Below are 23,630 nucleotides of genomic sequence, written 5' to 3' on the forward strand. Positions count from 1 at the left end.
GCCCCAAACTTTTGAACTGTAGTGTAAATTGCAATTTCTTTTCGAATGAGCAGTCGTTCATGTAAACTATTAGAAATTTCTATGAGTGCAGATATCAGCCATGAGTTTCTCCTGAATGAGAGATCACTAAAAGAAGACTACTGTATTGTGTTTGCTGTGTTTTCTCCATAGATGTTTTAAGTGAGGTGAAGTGACTTTGTGGAGATAGAAGCCCTCGTGGATGACAGTGTCATAACATGCATGTTCCAAAAAGGTCACAACTATGACTCTCTTATATTACAGTAGCTGCAGTGATAAAGAATAATGGATGCCACAATTCAATAATAAGTACTTAATATGTAATACATCTATAATGATGAGAATCTACTTATAAGACAACTATTCTGAGTCAGAACAAGTTGTGAAGTGGATGACAACTTTAAGGATGATCACACTGTCATATATTTCCACTTCTCGTAGAGATGGGTAAGTCAATCTTTTATATTTCTCTGCTTGCAGTATGTGATGTCCAATTATTGTTGTACAGACACTTTGACAATCTAAAGTTTTATTTGGGGTAACTTATAGCATAGTTAATATGTTTTCATGTTCTCTAGTTGATGTGCTAGCTGGAACTGAGTCTTCATCCATACGTCAAGAGAGTGGTCTCATGTCAGCCATCGTTGAAGACATAGTGATTTTGCACTGCTTTCATGAAAGTGACAAGGCAGTATTGTTCTCTTGGTACAAGCAAACCTTGGGAGATAAACTTCAGTTCTCCTCAATTGTCAATAAGTTTGAAAGGAACGCAACATTCTATCAGGAGTTTAAGGGTAACCCTCGCTTCTCGGTGGAAAATGGCCAAGAAAAGAATCACCTAAGGATCTCAGACATGCAGCTGATAGACTCTGGCACATACAATGTGGGAGCTCTTTTAGCAACAATATGGAGTTTGGAGAAGGATCAAAGATAAAGTTAAAGTTTGTTTTTTAAATCTGAATATAGAGATTTATGGTGTAAATATGAGGTATTTCCTTAATCAGATGAGATTTTAATTTAACAAATCATCAGTTAGAACACTTGCTGCCGTGATATTCTAGAAATTCTATGGGTTAATAGACCTTTTTGTCCATTTCAGAAACATGACTGTGCTCCAGCAATCTGTGTCTGAGACGGTCCAGCCAGGAGACTCTGTGACTCTGAACTGCACAATACACACTGAGACCTGTGCAGGAGAACACAGTGTCTATTAGTTCAGACATGGCTCAGGAGGAAATTATTACATTTAATGTTAAAAATACAGTTCTGTTTCACACAGGCCCAAGATGCAGACAGTCTCCATTATGTAGCTCTGAATCTGAGCAACAAGAAGAACAGGTCTAGAAGACAGAGAAGCAACATGGAGGAAGAGATGGTGTACTCTGGGATCAGACAGTAGACCTGGATGAATGAAACAGTTGTCATTGTATGCAAGATACCTCTTTAATAACTAGCTCTATATGAATGCTTCAGTATAATGTGATGATAGCTATTTTAAGTGTAACACAAAGTACAAATAATTTAATGCATTGTTTCTGTGTCAAACTCATTTTATATTTGATTTGCATGTGTAAAGAAAAATAAAGCATTTCCAACTGTTAAACCAAAATAATGTCAACAAGTTGAACTCAATGCATTCTGTTCATACACCTCTGTGGTCATAGTGGAGGGTGTTACAGTGACTTTCCACTATTGGAAACTAACTTTCATAGACTTTTAACACAGGAAGACTGACCTGCACCAACACTCTGCACTACTTTCCCTCTCAAGGCCACCGTACTCTTCACACCCCTTACTGCAACAATGGTCTCTAAACACAGAGCTTACAATGTAAAGGTCAATGTCTTCATTTACATGGAGTCAGGAAGTCCCATGCATCATGTTACAGAAAATATCATGCAGTTGTAGTGTAGGAGGTTTTCTTCTTTGCTTTCTCTAAGACATAGGCCTGCTGATTGCATGCCACAGCCTTGTGTACATGTATTCTGCGGTCTGCTGTGAACAATACACAAGGCTGTAGCTTTCTACACTTTGTTAAGGCCTATTGGCCTTCTGCACAGGACCCTCTATGTCTCTCTCTGTGTTTCTTTCTCTCTCTGTCTCTCTTTATGTGGTTTCAGCAGGATGTCTCAGTGGTGTCAGTCAGTTGTATGACATAATTTTTTGCTCTTCATGTTGTCCTTTTTATCAACAATAGAACACTATTTTTATGAGGCAGCAAGTTATCTATATATAGTCTACTGAAATCTGTGAAAAACCACAATGAACTATTTATTAGGTAATTTGACCTAGACATCTGAAGTCTACTTTAGCCTTAGTCTACTGCGCCACTCGGGAGGCATACTTGAGTCATTTTTATTAAGGTATCTTTACTTTTACTCAAGTATGACAATTGGGTACTTTTTCCACCACTGTCCAGAGTGACGATGATGCCTTGAACTACACTGCCATGAAGTTAGCAGACAAGAAGAGTGCCAAGCCCAGGAGACAGAGGAGAGAACAGAGAGAGGAAGAAATCATCTACTCTGGTGTGTCATCAAGACAGGATGTGACATGTGAGGGTCATTGTAACGATCGTCGTCCTCGTCTGATGAGGAATAGGAAGGATCGGACCAAAATGCAGCGTGGTACGTGTCCATGTTAAATTTATTAAACTGAACACTGAAAACAAAATAACAAAGGTGAAACAACGAAAAAACGAAACAGTCCTATCAGGTGACACAACACAAAACAGGAAACAACTACCCACAAACACAGGTGGGAACAGGCTACCTAAGTATGGTTCTCAATCAGAGACAACGATTTACAGCTGCCTCTGATTGGGAACCATACCAAGCCAAACACAGAAATACAAAACATAGCACAAAACATAGAATGCCCACCCCAACTCACGCCCTGACCAAACCAAAATAGAGACATAAAAAAGGAACTAAGGTCAGAACGTGACAGTCATCCAATCAGCATCATTCTAAATTAAGCCCCACCCCTCCTCTGAATTCCCCTTTAATCTTGACAGTGTCCGTGTGAACTGGCGATTATATAGATTTCTCATTTGCTGTAGGATGCTATTGAAAGGGCTTGCTTCACCTAATATAAATGTAAAATAACTCAGATGCAGAGCATAATTGTCCAGCAACTGTGAAAGCTGATACTAGGATTGTGTCATGAGTCTCAAATCCTCAGCAATAGTGGCTGAGATTGACTGACTGGATACATCTGTTTTTGTAGAAGTGTACAACAAAATGTACGTATATAATGATTTCGCAAATGTCTGAACTCTTACTTTTTATGATAATGGTTTTAACATGGAAGTCTGTAACCTGCCTTTATGTTGGTGTGATAGTTCAATAAGCATCATTTTATTTCCTAGTTTAATGACTTCTTACTTCTTACCACTTATTTGCACCAGGTATCAAAATCACATCTTTATTTTGTCAAAAAGGTGCCAACCTCACCAGAGTTCACTTCCTCCTGAAAGCTTGAACTGCCTTCTACAGACATGAAGTGAGAAATACAATGTAAACCCCATGTGTATGTCAAAGAGGACATACATGTATGTACCAATAGTCACAGCCACTAACCCAAATTATGAAAAAATATAGACCAGTAACTCTGACATTACATCAGTTGAAGGGCTGCTCTAACTATGTTATGCCACAGGACACATGTTAGATTGAAGTTTTTATCACATGTTTTATGCCTGTTCAGACAGCCAATAATATCACTTAGTTCAGAGTTTCCGCCTACTTCATGATGATTAACCAATGAGTGTCATCATATAAAAGGTGCCTCGTTGTCAGACCCACACACTATACAGTTCAGAAAGGAAATTATGATTATATATTGGACAATAATTTTAATTAACACCAATTTGGGTAAGTAAGAAATATAAACGTGGATCCTTTTACTTATGTCATAGTCTTTTTTAATCAATTTGGATGACTATGTAGTCTGAATAATGATAATAATGTATATTTCTGTACTATAACTTGTCTTTGATTTATTTAGTTTGTTTGCTTCACAGGTTGTGCACTTAACAAGGATGTAATCCAACCAGACCCTGTGATAGTTACACAACTGGGACAAAGTGTATCACTCACTTGCTTTTGTCAATCTAATTTGATGGTCAGAGTCTCTTGGTTCAAGCAAACTGTTGGACAGAAGCCCCTTCTCATGGCATCATCATATTATGGGACTAAAAATAGTTTGTATTTTACCAAGGACTTTAATGAGACTAAACGTTTAAGTGTGAAGAGAGAAGTTGACAGCTTTAACCTGACCATCTCCAAGACAGAGTCAGGGGACACAGCTACATACTACTGTGGTGCTATGGAAGTGGGCAAAGTCATATTTGGAGAAGGAACTTCTTTAATTGTCAAAGGTAACTTAATTCTGTACCTTATTGCGTTCATATAATGCTAAATGAATGAATCTAGCAAGAAAAGAAAATGTACACACCATGACCTTACTCACTCTCTTTAGATTCAGGGTCCAACCACATGTCTATACTCCAGCAGCCTGTGTCTGAGTCAGTCCAGCCAGGAGACTCTGTGACTCTGAACTGTACAATACACTCCAAGACCTGTGCAGGAGAACACAGTGTCTATTGGTTCAGACATGGCTCAGGAGAATCCCGTCCAGGAATCATTTACAACAATGGAGACAGTAGTGATCAGTGTGAGAAGAGCCCTGGGGCTGGGTCAACTACACAGAGCTGTGTCTACAACCTCCCCAAGAGGAACCTCAGCCTCTCTGATGCTGGGACTTACTACTGTGCTGTGGCCTCATGTGGGGAGATACTATTTGGAAAAGGGACCAAGCTGGACATTGACTGTTAGTGATATTTCTGACATTTCTAAAATGTTCTAACATTTTATGCCTGCTTAAACAAAATGTCCTGAATCTCCTCTATCACTGTCTGTTTTTCCACAGATGGTTGTAAGGAGGACCAGGTTCTCTTGGTGTACTGTCTGGGTGTAGCGTTGGCTCTTTGTGTCATCATCATCATTGTCCTTGGTTGTGTTATGTGTAAGATGAACAAGAAAACCTCTCTGCTGTGCAGCGGTAAGCGTTATCATTGCCCACAATATATGCTTAAACTGTTGGTGCAATATACATTACATGTTATAGTCATAAAACTGGGTTAATTCATTGTATGATGATGATGTTGATGATGATGATTCCTTCATGTTTGTCTAAAAGGAACGCATCCTCAGCCAAGTGGTCCGGCAGTCCCCAGTTCTCATAACCAGGTATGCAGACCTTATAGTCAACTATTCTGAGTATGCCTTTGACTACCTGTAAACAAATCCTTCTATCAAATTTCAGGTAATTTCCTGATGTTGTGGGAATTTGTTTTGTTATTCCTCTTAGGATCAAGAACATGATGACACACTCACGTCGGTCCATTACGCTGCTCTGAATGTCATCCACAAGAAGCCAAAGACCCAGAGACAGAGGAGCACCATGGAGAGAGACACTGTGTACTCTGGGGTGAGGTGCCAAAACATGGACTGAAACATAAATTTACCTCCTTTAAGACTTGCATTGCTTTTCTGTTACACACTGTGTTTTTATCATTATAATTGTGTTACAATTGCTTGTATTCTGTCAAACTCCTTTTAACATTACTGGTGTGATACTGTGGTACATTTTCGATCAAATAAAACATTAATTCACTGTAATGTTGATGTATTGTTTGATTTGCACTCATATTCTTCAAGTTAATCTGGGAAGTTTGCAGGTACATTGCATCCTGATTACATGATGTTTATAATAGCATGCGTAGAGTACATTGTACTGACTAAAACTTTCAGTTGTCTCAAACTCTCTTTTTAAGCTGTATTCTGCGTCACATCTCTGTGGTGTTCTGACGGCCCTAAATAGATTTTCCACTCAGCCTAACTCATCTCAAACCCCCAGTAATGACCATCAGTCCTCACCACACACTGTCTTCACACACCTCAGTGCATCAAAACCACAAACATCCATGTCACTAAGATCACAACTCAATCTCTTCATGAGGAAAGCCTGAACTAAAAATAGACTTCTTAGCTGAGTATATTTTGAAGAGAGTCGATATTGTTGAAAATTGAATCTGAATATGACAATGTACGCATAGTAATTAAGAAGTTTTCACAAACAATACAAAATGTAAATATGCATATGTGCAGGTTGAAGTACTGCACTTCATTTCTCTTTCAATGAGGTACGTGGAAGTCCCCATAACTACCTGAACAGTAGAGTTGGCATGAACTTTTATAAATTGTCAAAATGTTAAAATTGTTCACTAAGAATCATTAAAAATGTACTTTCCTGTGATAGATCATGTGTGTAGTCATAATATCTGTCAAAAAATGCCCAACAAAGACAATGTTTGGTTAAGAATCTTTAACGAGTTAATATATTACATGCATATTAGATATCTGTATCATGTTATAAATCCATTTCAGAATAATAGTGTCACATGCATCAAACAGGCTAGTTATTCATCATCACTGGATCATTACTACTAACATCAACTAAATTATTATAAAGTGTAGCTTAGTTACCAGGAGGAGCCACACAATCACTCAAAATAAAATGGGTAGCAGAGTGCTCTCTATATGACGAAGACAATGACTCATGTTTGTCTGTAGTTTTGTATTGAGTTCCAGGGAGTAGTTGAATAAGTATGGGAAACAACCTATTCATTCAAGTCATCTCTCCTCTGTAATGTGTTGTCCTCTTTTAGTTGTGTTGATAGCATGTCACTCACACCCACCCCCACACAGTGAACAGTTTCACAGGTACTCTGCAGTCTTCTGTACGCCCAAGACGAGGCTGTATCTACGCTTTGGTCAGGTGGGCCTGCTGGCTTTGTGCACACAGGACCCTCCTACCTGCTCTCTGTGTCTCTATGTCTCTATGTGGTTTTCCGCAGGATGTCTATGTGGTGTCACTGTTGTTCTCACTATCTTTACTTGCTGTTCATGTTGCACCTGACAGCTTCCAACCAAAGCAAAACAGTTATTTATAAAACTGACTCTAATATACAGTGATGGAAAAAAGTATTTGATTCCCTGCTGATTTTGTACGTTTGCCCACTGACAAAGAAATGATCAGTCTATAATTTTAATGGTAGGTTTATTTGAACAGTGAGAGACAGAATAACAACAAAAAAATCCAGAAAAACGCATGTCAAAAATGTTATAAATTGATTTGTATTTTAATGAGGGAAATAAGTATTTGACCCCTCTGCAAAACATGACTTAGTACTTGGTGGCAAAACCCTTGTTGGCAATCACAGAGGTTAGACGTTTCTTGTAGTTGACCACCAGGTTTGCACACATCTCAGGAGGTATTTTGTCCCACTCCTCTTTGCAGAACTTCTCCAAGTCATTAAGGTTTCGAGGCTGACGTTTGGCAACTCGAACCTTCAGCTCCCTCCACAGATTTTCTATGGGATTAAGGTCTGGAGACTGGCTAGGCCACTCCAGGACCTTAATGTGCTTCTTCTTGAGCCACTCCTTTGTTGCCTTGTGTTTTGGGTTATTGTCATGCTGGAATACCCATCCACGACCCATTTTCAATGCCCTGGATGAGGGAAGGAGGTTCTCACCCAAGATTTGACGGTACATGGCCCCGTCCAATGTCCCTTTGATGCGGTGAAGTTGTCCTGTCCCCTTAGCAGAAAAACACCCCAAAGCATAATGTTTCCACCTCCATGTTTGACGGTGGGGATGGTGTTCTTGGTGTTATAGGCAGCATTCCTCCTCCTCCAAACATGGCGAGTTGAGTTGATGCCAAAGAGCTCCATTTTGGTCTCATCTGACCACAACACTTTCACCCAGTTGTCCTCTGAATCATTCAGATGTTCATTGGCAAACTTCAGACGGGCATGTATATGTGCTTTCTTGAGCAGGGGGACCTTGCGGGCGCTGCAGGATTTCAGTCCTTCACGGCGTAGTGTGTTACCAATTGTTTTCTTGGTGACTATGGTCCCAGCTGCCTTGAGATCATTGACAAGATCCTCCCGTGTAGTTCTGGGCTGATTCCTCACCATTCTCATAATCAGTGCAACTCCACGAGGTGAGATCTTGCATGGAGCCCCAGGCCGAGGGACATTGATAGTTCTTTTGTGTTTATTCCATTTGCGAATAATCGCACCAACTGTTGTCACCTTCTCACCAAACTGCTTGGCGATGGTCTTGTAGCCCATTCCAGCCTTGTGTAGGTCTACAATCTTGTCTCTGACATCCTTGGAGAGCTCTTTGGTCTTAGCCATGGTGGAGAGTTTGGAATCTGATTGATTGATTGCTTCTGTGGACAGGTGTCTTTTATACAGGTAACAAACTGAGATTAGGAGCACTCCCATTAAGAGTGTGCTCCTAATCTCAGCTTGTTACCTGTATAAAAGACACCTGGGAGCCAGAAATCTTTCTGATTGAGAGGGGGTCAAATACTTAATTCCCTCATTAAAATGCAAATCAATACGGCCTTATTCTAAAATTGATCAAATAGTTGTTTTCCCTCATCAATCTACACACAATACCCCATAATGACAAAGCAAAACCAGGTTTAGAATATTTAGCAATTTTATCTGAATAAAGAAAGTTTAATATCACATTTACATAAGTATTCAGACACTTTACTCAGTACTTTGTTGAAGCACCTTTGGCAGTGATGAGAGCATCAAGTCTTCTCGGGTATGACGCTACCAGCTTGGCACACCTGTTTTGGGGGAGTTTCTCCATCTCTGCAGATCCTCTCCAGCTCTGTCAGGTTGGATGGGGAGCGTCGCTGCAGAGCTATTTTCAGGTTTCTCCAGAGATGTTCGATCAGGTTAAAGTCCGGGCTCTGGCTGGGCCACTCAAGGACATTCAAAGATGTGTCCCGAAGCAACTCCTGCATTGTCTTGGCTTTATGCTTAGGGTTGTTGTCCTGTTGGAAGGTGAACCTTCACCCCAGTCTGTGGTCCTGAGTGTCCTAAGCACTCTGGAGCAGGTTTTCATCTCTGTACTTTGCTCCGTTCATCTTTGGTTTACAATGTGAGCAGATAGTTCCCTCTCCAATGATGTACTCTGTCCTGTATCTCAGCCTGTGTGGACAGAACTGGTGCCACTAGGGGGTTCTGTGACCCTTGAAAGCTTCTCCACAGTGGACTTAGTGTTATCCTAGATATGGCTGAAACACACTCCAGGACATGGACTTGTAACAACCTACTATGAAACAGTGTAATTTCAAGTTGCAAAAGGATGGAATTAGTTTCTTTGGAAAGTTGCCCTCACTGATGTTGGATTGTATCATTGTGGAATATTCTGGTATAGTGAATGCTATTTTGGAAATGGTGCATATCTCATGATTCAAGGTCAGTGGAGAAATGGGAAGAGATTGGAAGACAGAAAATTATGTTTCCAATTTCAATTTCAGATAATTTTCCTACTCAGAATGTCTAAATGTTGTGTGGTTCTCTTTAGCCAATGAATCTTGTTACGGCTGTCCTCGCTGACAGAAGGTGTGGACCAAAACGCAGAGTGGTTAGTGTTCATACTTTTAATGAAAGTCAACAAAACACTTCAAAATACAAAAACAACCAACGTGACAAAACCGAAACCGTCCTGTGTGGCACCAAAACCTCCACAGGAACAAACACCCACAAAACACAAGTGAAACCCTGGCTGCCTAAGTATGATTCTCAATCAGGGACAACGATTGACAGCTGTCTCTGATTGAGAATCATACCAGGCCGAACACAAAATCCCAACATAGAAAATCAACCATAGACAACCCACCCAACTCACGCCCTGACCAACTAAAATAAATACAAAACAAAGGAAAACAGGTCAGGAACGTGACAGAACCCCCTCCCTTAAGGTGGGAACTCCGGGCGCACCAGCACAAAGTCTAGGGGAGGGTCTGGGTGGGCGTCTGTCCACGGTGGCGGCTCTGGCGCTGGTCGTGGTCCCCACCCCACCATAGTCAACCCCCGCTTCCGTGGCCTCCTCCCAATATCCACCCTCCATGTCAATCCCACTATTCCAAAGGGTAGCACCTGACTGAGGGGCAGCACCGGACTGAGGGGCAGCACCGGACTGAGGGGCAGCACCGGACTGAGGGGCAGCACCGGACTGAGGGGCGGATCCTGGCTGGCTGGCTCTGGCGGATCCTGGCTGGCTGGCGGATCCTGGCTGGCTGGCTCTGGCGGATCCTGGCTGGCTGGCTCTGGCGGATCCTGGCTGACTGGCGGCTCTGGCAGACCCTGGCTGACTGGTGGCTCTGGCAGATCCTGTCTGGTTGGCGGCTCTGGCAGATCCTGTCTGGTTGGCGGCTCTGGCAGATCCTGTCTGGTTGGCGGCTCTGGCAGATCCTGTCTGGTTGGCGGCTCTGGCAGATCCTGTCTGGTTGGCGGCTCTGGCAGATCCTGTCTGGTTGGCGGCTCTGGCAGATCCTGACTGACGAATGGCTCTAGCGGCTCCTGACTGACGAACGGCTCTGATGGCTCGGGACAGACGGGCGGCTCTAATGGCTCGGGACAGACGGATGGCTCAGATGGCGCTGTGCAGACGGATGGCTCAGATGGCGCTGGGTAGACGGATGGCTCAGATAGCACTGGGCAGACGGATGGCTCAGATGGCGCTGGGTAGACGGATGGCTCAGATGGCACTGGGCAGACGGATGGCTCAGATGGCGCTGGGTAGACGGATGGCTCAGATGGCACTGGGCAGACGGATGGCTCAGATGGCGCTTGGCAGACGGGCAGCTCTGGCCGGATGAGGCGCACTGTAGGCCTAGTGCGTGGTACCGGGCTGAGGGCACGCACCTCAGGGCGAGTGCGGGGAGAAGGAACAGTGCGTACAGGGCTCTGGAGATGCACAGGTGGCTTGGTGCGTGGTGCCGGAACTGGAGGCACTGGGCTGGAGACACGCACCACAGGGAGAGTGCGTGGAGGAGGAACAGGGCTCTGGAGACGCAATGGAAGCCTGGTGCGTAACGTAGGCACTGATGGTACTGGGCTGGGGTGGGAAGGTGGCGCCGGATATACCGGACCGTGAAGGAGGACACGCGCTCTTGAGCACCGAGCCTCCCCAACCTTACCAGGTTGAATGGTCCCCGTAGCCCTGCCCGTGTGGCGAGGTGGAATAGCCCGCACTGGGCTATGCATGCGAACCGGGGACACCACCTGTAAGGCTGGTGCCATGTACGCCGGCCCGAGGAGACGTACTGGAGGCCAGATATGTTGGGCCGGCTTCATGGCACCCGGCTCGATGCCCAACCTAGCCCTCCCAGTGCGGCAAGGTGGAATAACCCGCACTGGGCTAAGCACGCGTACTGGGGACACCGTGCGCTCCACCGCATAACACGGTGTCTGACCAGTACGACGCCCTCTCACTCCACGGTAAGCCCGGGGAGTTGGCTCAGGTATCCAACCCGGCTTCACCACACTCCCCTTTAGCTCCCCCCCAAGAAATGTTTGGGTGAGCCTCTCGGGCTTCCGTGCTAGCCGCGTACCCTCATACCTCCGGTTCCTCTCTCCGGTTGCCTCTGCTCTCCTCGCTGCCTCCAGCTGTTCCCATGGGAGGCGATCCTTTCCAGCCAGGATCTCCTCCCATGTGTAGCAACCCTTGCCGTTCAAGACGTCTTCCCATGTCCATTCCTCTGTCTGTCTCTGCTGCTGTCGCTGCCCTTCTCCACTCCGCTTGGTCCGTCTGTGGTGGGTGTTTCTGTTACGGCTGTCCTCGCTGACAGAAGGTGTGGACCAAAACGCAGAGTGGTTAGTGTTCATACTTTTAATGAAAGTCAACAAAACACTTCAAAATACAAAAACAACCAACGTGACAAAACCGAAACCGTCCTGTGTGGCAACAAAACCTCCACAGGAACAAACACCCACAAAACACAAGTGAAACCCTGGCTGCCTAAGTATGATTCTCAATCAGGGACAACGATTGACAGCTGTCTCTGATTGAGAATCATACCAGGCCGAACACAAAATCCCAACATAGAAAATCAACCATAGACAACCCACCCAACTCACGCCCTGACCAACTAAAATAAATACAAAACAAAGGAAAACAGGTCAGGAACGTGACAGAACCCCCCCCTTAAGGTGCGAACTCCGGGCGCACCAGCACAAAGTCTAGGGGAGGGTCTGGGTGGGCGTCTGTCCACGGTGGCGGCTCTGGCGCTGGTCGTGGTCCCCACCCCACCATAGTCAACCCCCGCTTCCGTGGCCTCCTCCCAATATCCACCCTCCATGTCAATCCCACTATTCCAAAGGGTAGCACCTGACTGAGGGGCAGCACCGGACTGAGGGGCAGCACCGGACTGAGGGGCAGCACCGGACTGAGGGGCAGCACCGGACTGAGGGGCAGCACCGGACTGAGGGGCGGATCCTGGCTGGCTGGCTCTGGCGGATCCTGGCTGGCTGGCGGATCCTGGCTGGCTGGCTCTGGCGGATCCTGGCTGGCTGGCTCTGGCGGATCCTGGCTGACTGGCGGCTCTGGCAGACCCTGGCTGACTGGTGGCTCTGGCAGATCCTGTCTGGTTGGCGGCTCTGGCAGATCCTGTCTGGTTGGCGGCTCTGGCAGATCCTGTCTGGTTGGCAGCTCTGGCAGATCCTGTCTGGTTGGCGGCTCTGGCAGATCCTGTCTGGTTGGCGGCTCTGGCAGATCCTGTCTGGTTGGCGGCTCTGGCAGATCCTGACTGACGAATGGCTCTAGCGGCTCCTGACTGACGAACGGCTCTGATGGCTCGGGACAGACGGGCGGCTCTAATGGCTCGGGACAGACGGATGGCTCAGATGGCGCTGTGCAGACGGATGGCTCAGATGGCGCTGGGTAGACGGATGGCTCAGATAGCACTGGGCAGACGGATGGCTCAGATGGCGCTGGGTAGACGGATGGCTCAGATGGCACTGGGCAGACGGATGGCTCAGATGGCGCTGGGTAGACGGATGGCTCAGATGGCACTGGGCAGACGGATGGCTCAGATGGCGCTTGGCAGACGGGCAGCTCTGGCCGGATGAGGCGCACTGTAGGCCTAGTGCGTGGTACCGGCACTGGTGGTACCGGGCTGAGGGCACGCACCTCAGGGCGAGTGCGGGGAGAAGGAACAGTGCGTACAGGGCTCTGGAGACGCACAGGTGGCTTGGTGCGTGGTGCCGGAACTGGAGGCACTGGGCTGGAGACACGCACCACAGGGAGAGTGCGTGGAGGAGGAACAGGGCTCTGGAGACGCAATGGAAGCCTGGTGCGTAACGTAGGCACTGATGGTACTGGGCTGGGGTGGGAAGGTGGCGCCGGATATACCGGACCGTGAAGGAGGACACGCGCTCTTGAGCACCGAGCCTCCCCAACCTTACCAGGTTGAATGGTCCCCGTAGCCCTGCCCGTGTGGCGAGGTGGAATAGCCCGCACTGGGCTATGCATGCGAACCGGGGACACCACCTGTAAGGCTGGTGCCATGTACGCCGGCCCGAGGAGACGTACTGGAGGCCAGATATGTTGGGCCGGCTTCATGGCACCCGGCTCGATGCCCAACCTAGCCCTCCCAGTGCGGCAAGGTGGAATAACCCGCACTGGGCTAAGCACGCGTACTGGGGACACCGTGCGCTCCACCGCATAACACGGTGTCTGACCAGTACGACGCCCTCTCACTCCACGGTAAGCCCGGGGAGTTGGCTCAGGTATCCAACCCGGCTTCACCACACTCCCCTTTAGCTCCCCCCCCAAGAAATGTTTGGGTGAGCCTCTCGGGCTTCCGTGCTAGCCGCGTACCCTCATACCTCCGGTTCCTCTCTCCAGTTGCCTCTGCTCTCCTCGCTGCCTCCAGCTGTTCCCATGGGAGGCGATCCTTTCCAGCCAGGATCTCCTCCCATGTGTAGCAACCCTTGCCGTTCAAGACGTCTTCCCATGTCCATTCCTCTGTCTGTCTCTGCTGCTGTCGCTGCCCTTCTCCACTCCGCTTGGTCCGTCTGTGGTGGGTGTTTCTGTTACGGCTGTCCTCGCTGACAGAAGGTGTGGACCAAAACGCAGAGTGGTTAGTGTTCATACTTTTAATGAAAGTCAACAAAACACTTCAAAATACAAAAACAACCAACGTGACAAAACCGAAACCGTCCTGTGTGGCAACAAAACCTCCACAGGAACAAACACCCACAAAACACAAGTGAAACCCTGGCTGCCTAAGTATGATTCTCAATCAGGGACAACGATTGACAGCTGTCTCTGATTGAGAATCATACCAGGCCGAACACAAAATCCCAACATAGAAAATCAACCATAGACAACCCACCCAACTCACGCCCTGACCAACTAAAATAAATACAAAACAAAGGAAAACAGGTCAGGAACGTGACAGAACCCCCTCCCTTAAGGTGGGAACTCCGGGCGCACCAGCACAAAGTCTAGGGGAGGGTCTGGGTGGGCGTCTGTCCACGGTGGCGGCTCTGGCGCTGGTCGTGGTCCCCACCCCACCATAGTCAACCCCCGCTTCCGTGGCCTCCTCCCAATATCCACCCTCCATGTCAATCCCACTATTCCAAAGGGTAGCACCTGACTGAGGGGCAGCACCGGACTGAGGGGCAGCACCGGACTGAGGGGCAGCACCGGACTGAGGGGCAGCACCGGACTGAGGGGCGGATCCTGGCTGGCTGGCTGGCTCTGGCGGATCCTGGCTGGCTGGCTCTGGCGGATCCTGGCTGGCTGGCGGATCCTGGCTGGCTGGCTCTGGCGGATCCTGGCTGGCTGGCTCTGGCAGATGCTGGCTGACTGGCGGCTCTGGAAGACCCTGGCTGACTGGCGGCTCTGGCAGATCCTGGCTGACTGGCTGGCTCTGGCAGATCCTGTCTGGTTGGCGGCTCTGGCAGATCCTGTCTGGTTGGCGGCTCTGGCAGAACCTGTCTGGTTGGCGGCTCTGGCAGATCCTGTCTGGTTGGCGGCTCTGGCAGATCCTGTCTGGTTGGCGGCTCTGGCAGATCCTGACTGACGAATGGCTCTAGCGGCTCCTGACAGACGGGCGGCTCTAATGGCTCGGGACAGACGGATGGCTCAGATGGCGCTGTGCAGACGGATGGCTCAGATGGCGCTGGGTAGACAGATGGCTCAGATAGCACTGGGCAGACGGATGGCTCAGATGGCGCTGGGTAGACGGATGGCTCAGATGGCACTGGGCAGACGGATGGCTCAGATGGCGCTTGGCAGACGGGCAGCTCTGGCCGGATGAGGCGCACTGTAGGCCTAGTGCGTGGTACCGGCACTGGTGGTACCGGGCTGAGGGCACGCACCTCAGGGCGAGTGCGGGGAGAAGGAACAGTGCGTACAGGGCTCTGGAGACGCACAGGTGGCTTGGTGCGTGGTGCCGGAACTGGAGGCACTGGGCTGGAGACACGCACCACAGGGAGAGTGCGTGGAGGAGGAACAGGGCTCTGGAGATGCAATGGAAGCCTGGTGCGTAACGTAGGCACTGATGGTACTGGGCTGGGGCGGGAAGGTGGCGCCGGATATACCAGACCGTGAAGGAGGACACGCGCTCTTGAGCACCGAGCCTCCCCAACCTTACCAGGTTGAATGGTCCCCGTAGCCCTGCCCGTGTGGCGAGGTGGAATAGCCCGCACTGGGCTATGCATGCGAACCGGGGACACCACCTGTAAGGCTGGTGCCATGTACGCCGGCCCGAGGAGACGTACTGGAGGCCAGATATGTTGGGCCGGCTTCATGGCACCCGGCTCGATGCCCAACCTAGCCCTCCCAGTGCGGCAAGGTGGAATAACCCGCACTGGGCTAAGCACGCGTACTGGGGACACCGTGCGCTCCACCGCATAACACGGTGTCTGACCAGTACGACGCCCTCTCACTCCACGGTAAGCCCGGGGAGTTGGCTCAGGTATCCAACCCGGCTTCACCACACTCCCCTTTAGCTCCCCCCCAAGAAATGTTTGGGTGAGCCTCTCGGGCTTCCGTGCTAGCCGCGTACCCTCATACCTCCGGTTCCTCTCTCCGGTTGCCTCTGCTCTCCTCGCTGCCTCCAGCTGTTCCCATGGGAGGCGATCCTTTCCAGCCAGGATCTCCTCCCATGTGTAGCAACCCTTGCCGTTCAAGACGTCTTCCCATGTCCATTCCTCTGTCTGTCTCTGCTGCTGTCGCTGCCCTTCTCCACTCCGCTTGGTCCGTCTGTGGTGGGTGTTTCTGTTACGGCTGTCCTCGCTGACAGAAGGTGTGGACCAAAACGCAGAGTGGTTAGTGTTCATACTTTTAATGAAAGTCAACAAAACACTTCAAAATACAAAAACAACCAACGTGACAAAACCGAAACCGTCCTGTGTGGCAACAAAACCTCCACAGGAACAAACACCCACAAAACACAAGTGAAACCCTGGCTGCCTAAGTATGATTCTCAATCAGGGACAACGATTGACAGCTGTCTCTGATTGAGAATCATACCAGGCCGAACACAAAATCCCAACATAGAAAATCAACCATAGACAACCCACCCAACTCACGCCCTGACCAACTAAAATAAATACAAAACAAAGGAAAACAGGTCAGGAACGTGACAGAACCCCCCCCTTAAGGTGCGAACTCCGGGCGCACCAGCACAAAGTCTAGGGGAGGGTCTGGGTGGGCGTCTGTCCACGGTGGCGGCTCTGGCGCTGGTCGTGGTCCCCACCCCACCATAGTCAACCCCCGCTTCCGTGGCCTCCTCCCAATATCCACCCTCCATGTCAATCCCACTATTCCAAAGGGTAGCACCTGACTGAGGGGCAGCACCGGACTGAGGGGCAGCACCGGACTGAGGGGCAGCACCGGACTGAGGGGCAGCACCTGACTGAGAGGCAGCACCGGACTGAGGGGCGGATCCTGGCTGGCTGGCTCTGGCGGATCCTGGCTGGCTGGCGGATCCTGGCTGGCTGGCTCTGGCGGATCCTGGCTGGCTGGCTCTGGCGGATCCTGGCTGACTGGCGGCTCTGGCAGACCCTGGCTGACTGGTGGCTCTGGCAGATCCTGTCTGGTTGGCGGCTCTGGCAGATCCTGTCTGGTTGGCGGCTCTGGCAGATCCTGTCTGGTTGGCAGCTCTGGCAGATCCTGTCTGGTTGGCGGCTCTGGCAGATCCTGTCTGGTTGGCGGCTCTGGCAGATCCTGACTGACGAATGGCTCTAGCGGCTCCTGACTGACGAACGGCTCTGACGGCTCGGGACAGACGGGCGGCTCTAATGGCTCGGGACAGACGGATGGCTCAGATGGCGCTGTGCAGACGGATGGCTCAGATGGCGCTGGGTAGACGGATGGCTCAGATAGCACTGGGCAGACGGATGGCTCAGATGGCGCTGGGTAGACGGATGGCTCAGATGGCACTGGGCAGACGGATGGCTCAGATGGCGCTGGGTAGACGGATGGCTCAGATGGCACTGGGCAGACGGATGGCTCAGATGGCGCTTGGCAGACGGGCAGCTCTGAGCCTCCCCAACCTTACCAGGTTGAATGGTCCCCGTAGCCCTGCCCGTGTGGCGAGGTGGAATAGCCCGCACTGGGCTATGCATGCGAACCGGGGACACCACCTGTAAGGCTGGTGCCATGTACGCCAGCCCGAGGAGACGTACTGGAGGCCAGATATGTTGGGCCGGCTTCATGGCACCCGGCTCGATGCCCAACCTAGCCCTCCCAGTGCGGCAAGGTGGAATAGCCCGCACTGGGCTAAGCACGCGTACTGGGGACACCGTGCGCTCCACCGCATAACACGGTGTCTGACCAGTACGACGCCCTCTCACTCCACGGTAAGCCCGGGGAGTTGGCTCAGGTATCCAACCCGGCTTCATCACACTCCCCTTTAGCTCCCCCCCAAGAAATTTTTGGGTGAGCCTCTCGGGCTTCCGTGCTAGCCGCGTACCCTCATACCTCCGGTTCCTCTCTCCGGTTGCCTCTGCTCTCCTCGCTGCCTCCAGCTGTTCCCATGGGAGGCGATCCTTTCCAGCCAGGATCTCCTCCCATGTGTAGCAACCCTTGCCGTTCAAGACGTCTTCCCATGTCCATTCCTCTGTCTGTCTCTGCTGCTGTCGCTGCCCTTCTCCACTCCGCTTGGTCCGTCTGTGGTGGGTGTTTCTGTTACGGCTGTCCTCGCTGACAGAAGGTGTGGACCAAAACGCAGAGTGGTTAGTGTTCATACTTTTAATGAAAGTCAACAAAACACTTCAAAATACAAAAACAACCAACGTGACAAAACCGAAACCGTCCTGTTTGGCAACAAAACCTCCACAGGAACAAACACCCACAAAACACAAGTGAAACCCTGGCTGCCTAAGTATGATTCTCAATCAGGGACAACGATTGACAGCTGTCTCTGATTGAGAATCATACCAGGCCGAACACAAAATCCCAACATAGAAAATCAACCATAGACAACCCACCCAACTCACGCCCTGACCAACTAAAATAAATACAAAACAAAGGAAAACAGGTCAGGAACGTGACAGAACCCCCTCCCTTAAGGTGGGAACTCCGGGCGCACCAGCACAAAGTCTAGGGGAGGGTCTGGGTGGGCGTCTGTCCACGGTGGCGGCTCTGGCGCTGGTCGTGGTCCCCACCCCACCATAGTCAACCCCCGCTTCCGTGGCCTCCTCCCAATATCCACCCTCCATGTCAATCCCACTATTCCAAAGGGTAGCACCTGACTGAGGGGCAGCACCGGACTGAGGGGCAGCACCGGACTGAGGGGCAGCACCGGACTGAGGGGCAGCACCGGACTGAGAGGCAGCACCGGACTGAGGGGCGGATCCTGGCTGGCTGGCTCTGGCGGATCCTGGCTGGCTGGCGGATCCTGGCTGGCTGGCTCTGGCGGATCCTGGCTGGCTGGCTCTGGCGGATCCTGGCTGACTGGCGGCTCTGGCAGACCCTGGCTGACTGGTGGCTCTGGACGATCCTGTCTGGTTGGCGGCTCTGGCAGATCCTGTCTGGTTGGCGGCTCTGGCAGATCCTGTCTGGTTGGCAGCTCTGGCAGATCCTGTCTGGTTGGCGGCTCTGGCAGATCCTGTCTGGTTGGCGGCTCTGGCAGATCCTGTCTGGTTGGCGGCTCTGGCAGATCCTGACTGACGAATGGCTCTAGCGGCTCCTGACTGACGAACGGCTCTGACGGCTCGGGACAGACGGGCGGCTCTAATGGCTCGGGACAGACGGATGGCTCAGATGGCGCTGTGCAGACGGATGGCTCAGATGGCGCTGGGTAGACGGATGGCTCAGATAGCACTGGGCAGACGGATGGCTCAGATGGCGCTGGGTAGACGGATGGCTCAGATGGCACTGGGCAGACGGATGGCTCAGATGGCGCTGGGTAGACGGATGGCTCAGATGGCACTGGGCAGACGGATGGCTCAGATGGCGCTTGGCAGACGGGCAGCTCTGGCCGGATGAGGCGCACTGTAGGCCTAGTGCGTGGTACCGGCACTGGTGGTACCGGGCTGAGGGCACGCACCTCAAGGCGAGTGCGGGGAGAAGGAACAGTGCGTACAGGGCTCTGGAGACGCACAGGTGGCTTGGTGCGTGGTGCCGGAACTGGAGGCACTGGGCTGGAGACACGCACCACAGGGAGAGTGCGTGGAGGAGGAACAGGGCTCTGGAGATGCAATGGAAGCCTGGTGCGTAACGTAGGCACTGATGGTACTGGGCTGGGGCGGGAAGGTGGCGCCGGATATACCGGACCGTGAAGGAGGACACGCGCTCTTGAGCACCGAGCCTCCCCAACCTTACCAGGTTGAATGGTCCCCGTAGCCCTGCCCGTGTGGCGAGGTGGAATAGCCCGCACTGGGCTATGCATGCGAACCGGGGACACCACCTGTAAGGCTGGTGCCATGTACGCCGGCCCGAGGAGACGTACTGGAGGCCAGATATGTTGGGCCGGCTTCATGGCACCCGGCTCGATGCCCAACCTAGCCCTCCCAGTGCGGCAAGGTGGAATAGCCCGCACTGGGCTAAGCATGCGTACTGGGGACACCGTGCGCTCCACCGCATAACACGGTGTCTGACCAGTACGACGCCCTCTCACTCCACGGTAAGCCCGGGGAGTTGGCTCAGGTATCCAACCCGGCTTCACCACACTCCCCTTTAGCTCCCCCCCAAGAAATGTTTGGGTGAGCCTCTCGGGCTTCCGTGCTAGCCGCGTACCCTCATACCTCCGGTTCCTCTCTCCGGTTGCCTCTGCTCTCCTCGCTGCCTCCAGCTGTTCCCATGGGAGGCGATCCTTTCCAGCCAGGATCTCCTCCCATGTGTAGCAACCCTTGCCGTTCAAGACGTCTTCCCATGTCCATTCCTCTGTCTGTCTCTGCTGCTGTCGCTGCCCTTCTCCACTCCGCTTGGTCCGTCTGTGGTGGGTGTTTCTGTTACGGCTGTCCTCGCTGACAGAAGGTGTGGACCAAAACGCAGAGTGGTTAGTGTTCATACTTTTAATGAAAGTCAACAAAACACTTCAAAATACAAAAACAACCAACGTGACAAAACCGAAACCGTCCTGTGTGGCAACAAAACCTCCACAGGAACAAACACCCACAAAACACAAGTGAAACCCTGGCTGCCTAAGTATGATTCTCAATCAGGGACAACGATTGACAGCTGTCTCTGATTGAGAATCATACCAGGCCGAACACAAAATCCCAACATAGAAAATCAACCATAGACAACCCACCCAACTCACGCCCTGACCAACTAAAATAAATACAAAACAAAGGAAAACAGGTCAGGAACGTGACAAATCTACTCAAGTGAAAGGAACCAATCCTGACATTGAAGGTCAGATATTTGAACAACTGAACTCTAAAAAAGGCTGCATGAAATGTAAAAATATTCTAAATATTTTATTTCATCCATCTGGGCACCAGATGTAGGTACAGTATTATAAATTATTTGTTTGTGTTTTTCTGGTCAACAACATTAAGAATTCCCTCGTTATATGTATGGAATTTTCTCCTATCCAGTGGCGACTTTAGCATACATTTATTTTATGCCAACAAAGCCGCTACACAGCACAACACTAAACAATACATCAACTGCACTGTAGCGGTGACAAACGGTGCCCACAAACTGTTAGGGCCTACATGAAGATGTTCCAACAGCAGAGTCCCAACACCTTCCCACTGCTACACCTGGCTATAAGCGGAGCCTTGTCTGGCAGCGAAACAGTTAATTCAGACTAATTTAATGCCTAATAAAAAGCATAGCTGATATGGCTGACTTGCTTAAACAAATGCTGTTTCTACTGACAATTAAGATGTACAAACTATGGCATAAGGGGATGACAAGTGGATAAGAGGCCATCCGTAATTTCGGTTAAGACATTAATGAGCAAGCTAGGATGGACGTAGTCAATATAACTATTTGTTCAGCACTTTTGAAATGAACAGCGACAGAATTCAGAATATGAGCCGTTCTTACAGTATTCTCCCTGTACACCAAGTCAGAACCGTAGGATAAATAAAGGGGGTATATAAGCTGCCAATGAAAGCTCTTACAATATTAGATGATGACATTTCTCTAAAACAGGCTATAGGCTAAATGTGCACAACCAAGTCAGAACAGTAGGGAGAGGCACATGGGCTACTAACAGTTTACTACACAACATACACTTAGTATTACTTTCTTAGCTACAGTACACATATCTCCCTGGCATAATACATCATTTATCCAGCAGTATACAATACATTTTTGGACTCACCTTGTTGTGCTGTGCTCACTTGAACAGGAAGGTGGCGCAGCGGTCCTTCGTGGCTAATTTTGTCATCATACTTTGTCATCAAAGTCTGGCCTTCTCTGGATTTATGGTGCTTTCAAGACAACTGGGGACTCTGAAAAAAACAAGGTTGAATCCTGACGTCAATGATCTTCAGGTCGGAGCTCTAGAAAGAGGCCAGAGTTCCCGACTTGGAATTCCGAGTTGGATGACGTATTTTCAAAACGTATTTTCCCAGTCGGGGCTCGTTTTTATTCAGATTTCCCAGTTGTCTTGAACTCACTGAAGTCTGGGATTTCCCAGTTCCAAGTTTCTAGTTGTTTCGAACGCGGCAGAAGTCATACTGGATTGACAGCATGGCCTATGTTGAATGTTTATCCTTTTAAACTTGGAAAAGAGACCGTTAAACCCAGACTTGGGACCACAAAGCCACTGCACTAAATAGCAGGCTAGTGATTGCTTTGCGATGCTTGCAGTTAGACAATGATTCCTTCCAAACCACTCATTGTTGAATTTGCAATTTCCAACTTCTTGTGTAATGTTTATGTCCAATGGCCGATGAGCAACAATATGTTTTATCTATAATTTCTCTTCATAATTTCTCTTCATATGACAAGGATTGACAAGGATTTGCCAATAGATTGCAGACTTGATGCATGATGATGACTGCCTGCTTGCTAGCTAACATTTTGAAAGTAGGATGTTGACATGATCAGTCCAATCAAAGCTAGAGTACATATAATGATATTTTATGTCATTTTATCTGTGGCCAATGACCTTGGGCCTTCTTGGATGGGCACTTCTAATGTAACTCTATGGCAGCACCCAAGGGTCTTGAATTTCCGAGCTCTCCCTGTAGATTTTGCAGTGACATAGTGTCCCCATGAGTGACAGAACACTGAGCCAATCACGGCGCAACTAGAGGACAATGCCAAACCCTATGCTCCGTATTTTCCGCTGGCTGCCCCACCACCACAGAAAGCACTGAGCTAGGCTGAAACACCTGCTTTTTGGATGTGCCTTACTCAAGAAAGCAAAACATTTTTGCATTTTAATTCAATAAAGATGAATGTATTTATTGAAAGTCTGAACAGCAATATCTGCATCTTCAACATGTCAAAAGGCTGAAATATGGACATTTTACTTTACGTTATGTTACAAAAGCTGACGAGCACTGAAACATTTGAAAAGACAGTAAACCACATTTGTATTTGTAACAGCTGAAGGATTGAGAAACTGAATCATTGAATTAATCTATTTCCTGATGAAGTAAATGATGAAGAAGATGGTCGGACAGCAGAGGAGAAATCCAGTTCTTATGAAGGAGAAGAGGACAGGTATCCTCATATCCGCTTCAGTCGCCACTTGAATATCACCCCCTGAAACAATTACATGTTTTCCATTATACAGTAGGGGTTATTACAGTGTAGTAGCATGCATTTTATTTTGCAATTATTTGATCAGGTAAGTCAGTACGTAGGGTGGATGGTAGCCTAGTGGTTAAGAGCACTGGGCCAGTAAATGAAAGGTTACTGGTTCGAATCCCCGAACTGTCAATGTGCCCTTGAGCAAGACACTTCAAATCAAATCAAATCAAATTGTATTTGTCACATACACATGGTTAGCAGATGTTAATGCGGGTGTAGCGAAATGCTTGTGCTTCTAGTTCCGACAATGCAGTAATAACCAACGAGTAATCTAACCTAACAATTCCACAACTAATACCTTATACACACACAAGTGTAAAGGGATAAAGAATATATACATAAAGATATATGAATGAGTGATGGTACAGAACGGCATAGGCAAGATGCAGTAGATGGTATAGAGTACAGTATATACATATGAGATGAGTAATGTAGGGTATATAAACATAAAGTGGCATAGTTTAAAGTGGCTAGTGATACATGTATTACATAAAG

The 23,630-nt window shown here is 49.3% G+C and overlaps 1 pseudogene; it reads left to right on the forward strand.

Annotated features, from left to right (window-relative positions):
* The first annotated feature begins 409 nt into the window (after window positions 1-409).
* LOC139561333 (uncharacterized) lies at window positions 410-5,688 on the forward strand (annotated as a pseudogene).
* The last annotated feature ends 17,942 nt before the right edge of the window (window positions 5,689-23,630 follow it).

Source organism: Salvelinus alpinus, chromosome 31 (genome assembly GCF_045679555.1).
Source record: "Salvelinus alpinus chromosome 31, SLU_Salpinus.1, whole genome shotgun sequence".
In the NCBI taxonomy this organism is placed as follows: Eukaryota; Metazoa; Chordata; class Actinopteri; order Salmoniformes; family Salmonidae; genus Salvelinus; species Salvelinus alpinus.